This window comes from Anomalospiza imberbis, chromosome 5, assembly GCF_031753505.1.
Source record: "Anomalospiza imberbis isolate Cuckoo-Finch-1a 21T00152 chromosome 5, ASM3175350v1, whole genome shotgun sequence".
Classification (NCBI taxonomy): domain Eukaryota; kingdom Metazoa; phylum Chordata; class Aves; order Passeriformes; family Viduidae; genus Anomalospiza; species Anomalospiza imberbis.
This window is the reverse complement of record NC_089685.1, coordinates 41,993,579-42,003,883: the sequence shown is the minus strand read 5'-3', so window position 1 is coordinate 42,003,883 and position 10,305 is coordinate 41,993,579. Positions and strand designations below refer to the sequence as shown.

Sequence of the window (10,305 nt, the reverse complement as noted above, 5' to 3'; positions counted from 1 at the left end):
ATCACTCACAGGTGATATTGCCTTGTTCCTGGTAGATTGGCTTTCTGGACTGGGCTGAAAAACAATGGAAAAAAACTCTCAGAAATGGTCTTTCCCCCAAGGAAAATTCTCCTCTTTAAATAGTCCACTTGCATTTGGGAGGAAAAATACAATTTTTATCTCATTAACATATGATTCCCCAGTTATCTGCACTTCTGAGCTCTGTACCTAATTTATGTTCATTCCTAACACATGTGCTGTGTTAGCTGCACATAGCTGTACACATAGCTGGAGCTATGATGTACGGATTCAGACTATGAGAAAAGGACTAGACACTCAGTATCAGTTCAGCTTTATTTCACTCAGCAGTGACTCTGGATGACTTACCAGTAATTTTGGGCTGAACAAAATACAACTGTCCTATGCTGCAGTGGAGTGCCTCCGTCTGCACCCTGAGACCTGTCATTGCCTCCTCATCTGTTGCTTCCCACTTGTGGTGGCATCACTTCATCTCGTCCACAGTAACTTGCCATTTGCACTGCCAACAAACCTTGAGAATGTTCTGAATTTCATACCTGGAATGGCCATAAGATGCACTTTCTATGTCAAATCCCTCAGAAACTGTTCCTGTGCTACCATAAAATCTTATCCAAAATACATGGGGACAAGGTTCTATGCTATTTGTAGTTTTTGCTGCTTTGTTTTTAAGTGCTGGTATAACATACCCTCATGAATAATTTTTTATTTTGCTTTGCATCTTTGCTTCTGTCTGATTAAGAAACAAAGATGGGAAGGGTAAGAATCCATCCCCATGTGCGAGCTGGCTGCCACAGTACAGGCCACAGCATGTCAGCACAGTGATGCAAAGTCCAATCTCCCCTGTAGTCTAAGTGCCCCGTAAGAATAACGAATTTGTCTAATTCTTACAGGGGTATAATGATGACAGCTGGTTTCAAATCTGTTTCCATCCCAGTGTCCAGGCTGCTGAGCTGTCTGGGGGACAAACAGTGCCATCAGGATGATGGTGTAAAGCAGCCAGGATTCCTGGCTTGTAGAAAGCACAACACAGCCATGCCTGTACTGCTGCCAGAGATGAGGCAAGAAGTAGGATGGCTGTGTCCCCATGGGGCTAAGCCCAAACCCATTAGCTTACACAGAACTGGCTGGGACATGACAGTATCACCTCCTGAGACAGAAAAGAGAGTCTCAGGCTTGTATCCAGTGTGGCTCCATTGGAGTATGAACCATACACCCAGGCCAGCTCTTCTTCTAGCCACTGAAGTGCCAGCTCACTAGGTTGTGCTACCAGCCCAGTTCCCAAAGGATTTATTAGCTGGAGCAGAGAACCTGCCTGGGGACCACTGGCTCACTGCCACCACAGCCATCCCGTTTCTTCCAAAACCAGAATACTGGGAAGGAAGGACAGGATACATAAGCCCTCTGTGGGAATTAAGTATAACCTGCATTATTCCCATTACCAGGAGTAGCAAAGGAAATCCACATGCCATTCTGTAATGTTAGGCAAACAGACAGCATAGTAACCCTTGCAACTGGTTCCTTCATCACCATGCCTCGCAGCTCAGGTGCAGCTGATCATAGAATCATTGAGGTAGGAAAAGACCTCTAAGATCATCAAGTCCAACCATTAAACCAAAACCACTGTTCACCGCTAAACCATAGCATAGATGATACGTGTCATTGGAGAGATGCTTACCCACAGCTCCCATCTGCACAGTAATTATTTTTTAATTCCTTGTGCTAAATAGCACCCTTCAGTGTTGGATTTGCTGAAAGCACTCATATTCTTGTCATGTTCTGTTCCCAGAAGTCCAGGAGGACTTCAGAGACAGTAATGATGCAGTCTCTGAGACTCTTTCCTCACTGAATATTTTCATCATCTAGATGGCCAAAAATATCACTTTTGACTTTGTAAATTGAAATATCTAAAATAATGAAAGGAAATTATCAATTAACATCTTAATTTGAGTTTTTTATAAAGACTAGTAAAACATATATAAATCCTTTTCCATTTCCATACAAAACATACACAAATCCATATACAAATCCAAGTCTCCTGACGAGACTTCTAATTTTTAGAAAAACTTGACACCACTATATCTTGCTAGATTAAAAGGAAGATAAAATTCAACATGTTGAAAATCCCCTTAAAGTCGGAATTCCCAGTTGTAATCTACCATTAAGATCACACATTTCATATTTTTATGAAGCATTTCATATTTTTATGGCAGCAGATCAGAAGAGCACCGTTCCTTTCTTCCATATGGCAAGGATGATGCAAAACATTATCTGGAGCAAGAAGGAAGAAATAATGTGACTGATTGGAATACAAAGAAAAAGAACTTCATTGAAATGATCTTTTTAGAGCATCATCCCACATAGCTCAGAAGCTCTCAGCACGAGTCTGGCATAAACTGTGCTATGCCAAACTTCCCCTTCAAGGCTTCCAACTTCAGACTGAGAGCTAAAGGCGCAGAATCTGGCTCTGGGCATCCTGCTCTGGCTGACCCTGCTCTGAGCAGGGGACTTGGATTGGATGGTCTCCAGAGGTCCCTGCCAGCCTTGTCCAGTAGGGACAATAGGCTCAAATTGTCCTGTCAGACTTGTCCAATAGGCTCAATAGCCCCTTTTTCTCCACACCTTAATCACAGACTGCCTCCCCGCTGCTCTCTTCCTCGCTGTCTACTCCCCAGAATGTACCTTCCCACTGACAGCTCAGGTCTGAGGGAGTCACCACTGTCCCCTGCCACAGAGCCTGCATTGGGCTGCTCCTTTCTGTGACCAGCACGACCTTCCTGCTGCCTGGCCAGTTCTTGCAATGGCTTTGTCCCCATGGGGAGAGGGTGATCCTGTAGCGAGGCTGTGTTTTCACTACCCAAAACAGTGAGCTTTCTTTACAGAAAAATGGCTGGTTTGAATGGCTTTTTTTTGTCAGTGAAGAAAGTCTGTGCTTCCAAGCATTTGTGGGGCACAGGCATGACAGCTACTGAGGGAGCAACGCTGGGCCAAGCCAGAAACCCTGCTGGGCAACACCAAAATAGCCAATTACTTCATAGCCCATTAAAGAGTGAATAGCCTAAAAATTATCCTGCACTAATGGCATTAGTCTTCTAGGACTCCCTTCCAAGAGGCTGAGATGAACCACTCATTTGCAAGAGTTAAAATGTCCTCAGATGCAAACACCAGAAAAAAAAAAAGCTCATAACATCCACTTTTCAAATAAAAAGTGACAAACAGAAGTCAGTTGATCTTACTTAGGACAGAGCTATGAAAAAAAAAAATGCAGAAAGCTAAGTAGCTGCCCTGAACTCACCATTTTTTAACAGAAATGAGAGATCTTTTGCTATGTTAGATCTTCAGTGATGCTGCTTCTGCTGTACTGTTTTGGCAATTTGTGAGTTGAATTTGGAACCTGGGACATCATACTAAGTTTGGATTCATTTTAGGGCAGAGTTTAAGTATCTCTTGCATGTGGAGAAGGAATTCACTTCCTCCCCCCCCCCACAATGATGCAGTTCAGTATCTTGAACACTAATTTTACAGACATTTGTGAATCAAGCTGTCACTATGTTGGCATGTCTACTTAGAATTATTTTTTCTTGGGCCAATACAAATGATATCATGTCTTTGCTTGTCTGAGGAGGACAAGAATATCTTGTAAAAATAAAATTCTCGAAGTCCTTACACAGACATGCTTATCTACACCCTGCAAGTAGGTTTTTGTACTCTGTATTCATAGTGAATTTGGAAGTTAGAGAGGCAAACTGAATCATGCTGCTGTAGCTGTGCTCCTGTGAGAATGCATATGAGTATCAAATAATGAGGTAATCAGTGGACTAAGCAGCTGGTATTTCTATTCATTTTGAGGAGACAAAAATTTGTTTGGCTTTAATTTCATTTCTTGGAAATTGGAAATTTCGCTGATCATAGTTTCTACTATGTAACTCAGTCTCAAGCAGTGCAGTGCTGGAGAGTGCAGGTTACAGAGAAGTGTTTGATCTATGGGCAGCTACATAGATTAAGAGTAGCAAACCACCTTTCATTTATACTAAAGCAAAGAAAAAAAACCCAAGTCCATTATGTAATAAAAAGGCGAGTGGATAAAAACCCCTGCCCAAGGTACTGGGCTGCCTGAGAAAGCTGGTGCAAAACCAAATGCTGCCAGTGAAGCAAGTGCAAATTGAAACCAAACAATCCAGAGCAGGTGGTGTTTGGCATCAGCCACAGGGATGAGGAACTGTGCAGGGATAGCTGTCACCCCTGTGACCGGCTGCAGAGTGGCCCCCAGTCTGAGATGCCCAGCTTCAGGGCAGCCTCTGTGCTGAGCATTTCCAGCACATGTTCTCCTCCAGGGCAAGAAGAAGCTGTTCTTTTTCTGCCTTCAAGCAATACCCAGAAAAGGGTGGAGACTAATGTATTTTCCATTACCAAAAAAGCTCACAAACAAGTGTTGCTTCCCTGCTCCCTGCCACTCTCTGGAAAACAGCCTTGTACAGAGGAACACAGAGGCACTCCCGGGCCAGGGATGGTAAACACCCACAGGGAGACTAAGGAGCGCCAGAGGACCCGATATTCATCACTGGGGATTTAGGGCTGCATCCATGGGAGGTGATCCAAAAGCTTCTCTGTGGTTCCCATCAGTGCCTGTAAGGTCACAGGCATTTGTCTGAACTGCTGTATTTTCCACAGGACCCAATGAAAGAGAAAAGCTGTGCTCTTTCAGCGATGGTAGGAGCAGGGCTGTTGTGGCAGAGCTGACTGTGTCAACTTTCTGGTGCTCAGAGAGGAGTGACTTCCATCCTAATAGCCCCAGTGTGAAGCCAAAACATGGGCATCAAGCCAAACCACTCACTTGCTTTTTGGTAGGTACTGGTACCTACATTTGAGAGGATGAATCTTTTATTCTCAGTGCATTTTATGTTCCCCTGAATCCCCCTTTGGCCACTAAGGTGTTATTTCAGTTCTGCAGAAGTGTTTAACTTTGGAGCAGCAGAGATTTTTGCAAAGAATTTTGGCATTCATTGTGGCCATCCAGTACTTACAGTGGCTTATAAAAAAGAGCGAGAGTGAATATATGGACAGATAGTAAGAGGACCGGGGGAAACAGCTTTAAACTAAAAGAGGAGAGATTTAAATGAGATATGAGGAAGAAATTCTTTACTCAGTGGGTGGTAATGCACTGGAACAGATTACTTAGAGAAATTGTGCATGTCCCCTTCCTGCAAGGTGGCCAAGCTGGATGGTGCCCTGGGCAACCTAATCTAGTGGTTGGCATCTCTGCCCATGACAGGGATATTGGAACTAGATTGTATTTAAGGTCGATTCCAACTCAACCCATCCTGTGATTCTGGTATACCTGGGCCTATACCAGCTGCTGCATACCTATCCCATCCCCTTTATTGCTATAGGTGTCCCACTGACAGCATGCTGGTTCCAGTGGAAAACCTGCTGAGTACTTGAGTCTGAAAATTCTGTCAAAAAGCAGAAGAGGTAATGTGATCAAGCCCAAATATCAATATACTAATTTCTCAATGTTGTATTTGATTTTAAAAGTCACCACCCAAAACACAGCAATAATAGGGGTTTTGTTTTCACCCCTTATGCTATGCTGCCTTTGATTTCAAGATTTTTTTTCTTAGGTGTGAAGGCTAGAAAGACTGGATTCAGACTCATGAAAAGTGAGACTGTCATGAAACTGCAAAACTTGAGGAGCTAGGGCTTAGCAGAAAATTACATATGTCATGAGATTCACACTAAAATTAGAAAAGTGAGTTGTACTGCAGTATAACTGCACAGGTATGCAGAACTGCAGTCACTTCATTCTCAGGAAATACAGTTATGCAGTAGAACTGTCTCTTAAGCCTGTGTTTCAAGCAAGTCATAACTGACACTTTACAGTCATGAAATCCAGCCAACAAAACCTGTGGGGCATGTGCTACCCTACCACACCCTCTGTAGTACCAGAACAAAGGCACACAGCAACTAGTGGGCAGCTGCCATTCAAAGCTGCATCAAGGCTTTTACAGGGAATTTGTCCTGAGGAATAGTAAGAAATCTTTTCCTTTAGTTTCCATATCAGGTTTTCAGATCAGTGCTCTTCCCAGACTCCTCTCCTCTGGGCTGCTCACTGTGTGGAGTGCTCTTTTCCTGTTTACCCTCACATCCCTTTTTATTACTAGGCAGGACATTTTTTTTTTTTAAAGCACACTCAGGCGCCTGCTTGTTTTTTCTAAAGCTCTACAGGGATTTGTCGGCGTCTTTTGCAGCAGGTCATCCTGTTTTCAGACAAAGTTCCTGTCTTGTTAAAAACAATAATTTCTGGATGTCTCTGTAGGTCTCCTGCTTTCAATCATCCTGAGTCCTTGAGCCATCCACACTCAAAATATTTAGTGTTTGTTTGTAGCTAAAAACAAAAAGGAAAATAAAGGAAAAGCCCACAGAACATTTCCTTCTACAAGCCAGGAGACCCCTGAGCACTGCAGTGGCACAGGTCAGCTGAGCATAGGCTGTGGCATGCTCAGGACAAAGGCTGTGACTATCAGACAAAACAGTGGCAGCAGCAACTTTACCATCACTCAAAATGCCTTGCTGCTCAGGAGCAAGTTGCCTGCAGGTGCCTGAATCACGGGTAAGTGCCAGCCAGCAGGGCTCCGACAGCCCTGGAGCAGACCTGGGCTGGCCTATCTTTGGGCACAATCTTCGGTCTGAGCACCTAGAGAAAAAAAGGGGTAATGCTGTCTTGTGCAACAGCAATAATTTTCAGATTGATCAAAGCTCTGCATGGCTTTGAAACCCACTGATAGACAGCAATAGGGCCAGTATAATGCTACATTATTTATTGGGCTTTAATTTTATGTTGAGAGAAAAACTCAAGCAACCATCTGTCATATTTCATCTATTTTAATTCTGTATATGCCCCCTAGTACTGTATTAAGGACAACAATTCAAAGAGTACATCCATACTGACAACACCTCTTGTGGTGAGGGGACCACTGTTGTTTCATGTACATTTAGGCTGGGACAGATATTTTGCATGGTTTCATGTGAAACAGAAGAGGGAGATTACTGTTTATGCTTCCCTTTACAGCCAGCAGCAGCAGGTGTTCTCTGTTAGGGGGCAGCTAGCACCCCTAAGTTAGAATCCCCTGCTGAGCTCTTCTCTGCAGTTTCTCCTGATTACCCTTGTGAAGGGGGACAGTGTCCTGCCTGTAAAAGTTAGAGTATGTGAATAAACCCTCAGTAATTGGTGATATAAGATGTCAAAGTGTTTAAAAGTGTATTTAGTACCACGCAGATAGAAATAGTTGGGGGAAGTTGGTTCACAGAAGGTGATAAGTGTCACCTTGAGCTGGGACAAGAAGTCAAGTCTCTTTCATGTAGCCTCAAGGAGGGGCTGGATCTATCTGCCAGTGCTGCAAGGAGGACTCATGGGAGCACAGGACTGAAACCTCTGAGCTCCTGAGGGAGCACTTTCCAACCACTTACCTGTTGAAAAATACTGTTATTACAATGGCAAAGGGCAAGAAAATAAAGAAAAAATGCCAAGACAAATAACTTACTCTCCTTACTGGCTCCAGGTTTGCACTATACAAAGCTGCACCTTAAAGGATCTTGGGTCACCTCCTTGGAGCTGAGGGACAGCTCACCTCCAAGTGTACCTCCAGGGTTTTATGTACTGTTATGTTCAAGGAGGCGATGAAATGTGTTTCAAAATATGTATGTTTAAAGGGGGCCTGTACCTCCATTAAGAGAAAGGGTTTATTGTGTGCTTCCTGACGCTGAACGCTCATGCAAAACAATCATCAATCAAAGTTTCAGGCTTTGGTAAATTTACCCCTGACAGTTCTTATAGGAAGATGTTACACAATCCCTAACCAAAATGCTTTGATCTCCTAAGTCAAAGTCAATATGCCCAGCTGGATAAATAGCATTAAACCCAGCACTGCTTCCTGTGTAAGTGATAAAAAATTGATAAAATCCTGACTTTCAGAAGCACAGGTGCTTTAAATCAATGGAGCACAGTTCACCAAAGCTATTAATACTACCCCTGGAAGTCTCCACTGGATGCAAAAAAGCTTTGAAATTTTCAGGCTCCTTAGTTCAGAAATGGAGTTTAAATTAGGTGGTTTTTAGGCAGCCACAATCACTGAGCCACAACCAGAGGCTGTCATATTCTGTGCCAGTATCAGTCAGAACCGTGTCATTTGCTTAACTGGACCAGAGTCCCTGAGCTGAGATTCAGCCTCTGGCACTGCCAGCTTCCCTGCAGGGCAGCTGGATTAGCTTTCAAGGATGTGCTTACAGAAACAGTTTTACAGACTCATCCCTATTCCCTGTCTTAACCAGTCCTCTCTTCAGACACACTAAATGTGTTACCCCTCCCTTTCAGGATCCTACCATTTTTTTAGACACCATTTAGTCTCCTTGAACTCTTAACTGACCACCGCGGGAAAAATTCTTCCTTCTCCTTCCCCTTGTATTATCATGGGATGACAGCCCCTCTTTCTGGGCAAAAGCAGGGCTGGTGAATGATGGGGTTCAGGCAGGTTTCCTTCCCTCCAACTTATTCACTTCCCAACATTGATAATCTAATACAGATTCTGTGTTCCCCTGCCCATTCCCCTCCTTCCCTGATAATAATAACATTCTTGAAAGCTTGAGATAAATATCCTGTTACAAACCAGATGATGGGGCTGAATATTACTTTCATCCTCTATGTGACTACTTGTGGGGGAGTGCAGATAGTCTGTTTAGCCATATGGATGGTTTTCCATCATTCACAAATGTCACAGACAGCGGGGCAAAATTTCTTTTTTTTACATGGTCTTTGAGTTGCTTCAGCTGAAGTTGATTTTTGGAAGGTAAAATTCACCCTGGTTCAAAGGCCACTTCATGGCAAATATAGCCCACATGTTCTTATGAAAGTCCTGAAAACATATGCAAAATTTCAGAAAAACATGCACCTTGTGCTAAGGAAATCCTTGGAGGATATCTTTGACGTACCAATCTTAGAAATTCATTTTAAATAAATGAAATGGTATATCCATCTTCCAAAACACCTATCTGACGCACCCATCTTCTCTCTTCCAAATATACAGTGACTGTAAGCTCCTAGAAGTGCTGCGTCTTCTAAAAAAACCCAAAACCGACAACAGTAAATTGCTTCCCAAAAATCTTATTTTGACCTAAGGGGAGGAAAGGAGTCAGGAAAAAAGTCCCCTCTGCCACTTCTCAAGAAGCATTTCTTACTTCCTCCAAATGACCATGCCCGTGAAGAAGTGTGGGGTGCCCTCTCATCCGGCAGCAGAAACAAAAACAGACACCTTGAGTTTCAACAAATGGCCTGGCTGGGTAAATTACAGAGCTAAAGAAAACAAGTCTCTATCTAAGAATATGTCAGCTAAGGCACTTTCTCCCCAAGCCAATAAGAAGAGTTCAGACCTGATGAGCAACCTGTTTTCAGAGAGGAGCAGAGCCAGCACTTTTCAGCAGCCACATGTTGTCTAGACCTTGCTCCTTCCTTCTTGTCCTCAGCCACAATTCATAACACCACCCAAGTGAGCAGAAAGTCTCCTGACTGCTCCCAAACATATTCCTGCTCTAAGGGGTGGCCTTAGGCAAAAGCAGTCTCAGCAAATGCCACTCCCTGCTCATGTAGCCCTCCCATCGCTGTATCTCACAACGGGCCATGTAGGACACACAGCAGATGCCTGGGAATTGCTCACAGGCAAACTTTTCAATCCATAGTGAATGGAGCAGTCTCACGTTTTTTGAGACCTGAGTATGAAGGTCAGGTGGGAATTTGGGAGGCAGGGGGACAAAGGACATGGGGCTGAACCTGTACAAGTCCGCAGGGCAGCTGTTGGCATAGGGGTGGTTTTGAGGTCATCTTTGCCTTACTTGCAATGCCTGGTTGGATCTCAACCTGCAAATCAGCTGGACCTGATCCTTCTGGCTTGATTTTCCTGTCTCATCTGTACTGTCTCTATGGTCAGAAGTTCATCTTCCCCTTCTTTCCAAACGCAATGTGCTGAACCCAGCTTAATGGATGATCAGAACAACTGATCAGTTCCAAACCCTGAGAATAAAAAGTCCTTGGTTAATTTCTCTGCCATTTTGGCCTCATTTACCTTCTAAAGTAATAGGCAATATATTTTTTCAGGGTCTCAGTTGAAAAATCAATATAGGCTTTGCTTTTAAGAGTAAAAAGACAATCATCACACACCATAGGTCCTATTCCAGGCACTGCTTTTTGCCTTGTTATGTCAGCTAAGCCTAGCTTGAAAAACTGCAGTAACACCACTGATG

General features: G+C 43.5%; 1 long non-coding RNA gene across 1 annotated transcript; it reads right to left on the bottom strand.

The window, feature by feature from the left end:
* Positions 1-326: 326 nt before the first annotated feature.
* LOC137474999 (uncharacterized) lies at positions 327-2,559 on the bottom strand. Its single transcript, XR_010999620.1, has 3 exons — positions 2,175-2,559; positions 1,694-1,877; positions 327-554 (listed from the first exon to the last, which is right to left on the bottom strand). It is a non-coding gene; the product is annotated as an uncharacterized lncRNA (long non-coding RNA).
* Between the last annotated feature and the right edge of the window lie 7,746 nt (positions 2,560-10,305).